Here is a 2,359-nt window from a genome sequence, read left to right on the forward strand (position 1 = left end):
ATGCCAGCCGGACAACTCAAAGTCAAGAACAGCACTAAAAAAGTTGTGAGTATCATTGGAGACTATTTTGTTAATCAGTTACATCCCACGCAAGTCTCAACAAATAAAAAATCAGTTTTCAGATCTAGCATGCCATTAAAAGCACAGTATACAGAAGCAGTTGTCTTAATGAGACTTGAGATACTCAGTCAAGTGAAATGGCTAATAAAGTGATATTAGATCTTGCTCAGAATGGAGACTGGGAATTCAGTTAGAGGTAGCAGCCATTTTAGAAAGCACAACAACAAAACTCCCCAAAGCAGTCCTCCATCTTCATCTGCGCAGCAGAAGAGTCTCCGAGCGTGACAGGTAGCGATGAGGAGGCTATCTAAGCCTGCGTCCTAATGAGAGTAGGGAATGAACATTAAGGCTTTAATCTCACCCTGAGAGCCAGAGAAGCGTTAGTGGACGTCAGCCATGATGATGGAAAGTAATGGGATGTTTTAATGAAGTGACACAAAGTGATATTAATGGCGTGTTTAGCATGAAAAGTAAAGATAGAAACACATGGTGGCTGTGATTGGCATGAAACTACAGGGCACAGGCATCGATCCAGGAACACATGAGGGGACCAGGGCGCAAAATCTGATATTGTTGAGAAATGCTTGCTCAAATGCTTGGGGGGGGGGGGGGGGTAGATGTCACTATGATCTGAAATGAAGAAAGTAAATTCTGGAATGAACATCTCTTTTCTATAAACAAAACTTGATTTGAGTGCTCAAATATAATGTGTGCTGGTAGAAAGTGTATGTTTAGATATGACTCATATATGAGATATGACTTCTTAAACCTGCTTCATTTCTCTCTTTTTTAAATATGACACTAAAATAAAATATTGTTTGCATCTACATCTCTGAGTTGTGCACATTTGTGGATGTTTATCTGTGCATTCTGGTGGTGACAGTCTGATGTTGGATTTTTTGACACATCATTAGTGGTCTCGCTGTGGCCAGACCCATCAAAGACCCAGCTATCTAAAAGAGAACAAATAACAAGCATTGTTTGTGCTACTTCATTCAAAATGCCTCCAGTCACTGCCCAAGAATATGATGGATAGTGCATATTTGAGTTTATGATTTGCTGTGTGCCAAAATCTTTCTGAATCTCTCTCTGTTCTATATATGACAGACAAAACATTGCCATAAGTATAGCTCATATTTATGTTCCTGAAAGTAAAGGTGTTTTGAAATCTTTCTGAATCTTTTTTTGTTCCATACATAAGTACCCAGTCAACAATTTGATCTCACAATGATGTCACCATGAGCTCACATGATTCTCATGGTGTGGTCACAATGTGTGTGTCACAGTGAGCTAAAAGTGTAACCACACAGCGCACTCACTGTGTGCTCATACTATGGTCAGTGTGAGGTCACTGCACACTCACTGTGCGCTCATACTATGGTCAGTGTGAGGTCACTGCACACTCACTGTGCGCTCATACTATGGTCAGTGTGAGGTCACTGCACACTCACTGTGCGCTCATACTATGGTCAGTGTGAGGTCACTGCACACTCACTGTGCGCTCATACTGTGAGCTCACCATGTGAGACCACTGTCATATCATTGTGTTAAACTCATTCTTTTAACTGTGATCTAAAAATTCTCTAATATTGGTCAGTGTTAGAAAACACTCTCTGTCTTTCTCTTGATTCCAGACATGCCTTACCCATCCTTTTTCTCCCTCTCTCTCATTCTTATATATACAACGCATTCTCTCTGAATCCCCCCTTCTGTATCCATCTCTCTCTCTTGATATTATGTTTTAAATATGTCTTACTTATATGCGAAGTATGCATGCTTAAATGTAAACATTAGCTTCTCTTGGTTTAAAGGCCCCAATAAGGACATGAATGTTAGGACTACAAGGGTAAAGTAGTTCGTGATGAAACCATGAAGACAGTTCAGCATTCTTCGCAAAAGTCTATTCCTAATATGTCCATGTTTTTCTGTACATGTGGATTTTATATAAACACATGTTCTTGGCCAAAGATCCTACGTGTATGTTATTCATATCCTCATTGGTTAAGAGGATGAAACTCCCCTCGACATATGCCTATATAATATCTGTATTTCTATGAATAAATTGAAGTATTGAGGATACATTTGACTGTGTGTTTTCTTACTTCCCGGCCGTCTATCTACACTTTAAGTAACTGAGAATTCTTCAAGGTGGCAAAGAGAATTTACTGAGGGACCAAATTGTTATTCTTTATTAACAAACAGTAATATCACAAACATGTAGAATTTCATCTTTTATTTCCTTCAAAGTATTTCTACAATTCGGTTTCCTTGTTCATTTTGATTTATTTTCAGTTTGGTG

The sequence above is a fragment of the Sinocyclocheilus grahami genome, unplaced genomic scaffold, assembly GCF_001515645.1.
Source record: "Sinocyclocheilus grahami isolate Dianchi unplaced genomic scaffold, SAMN03320097.WGS_v1.1 scaffold228.1, whole genome shotgun sequence".
NCBI lineage: Eukaryota > Metazoa > Chordata > Actinopteri > Cypriniformes > Cyprinidae > Sinocyclocheilus > Sinocyclocheilus grahami.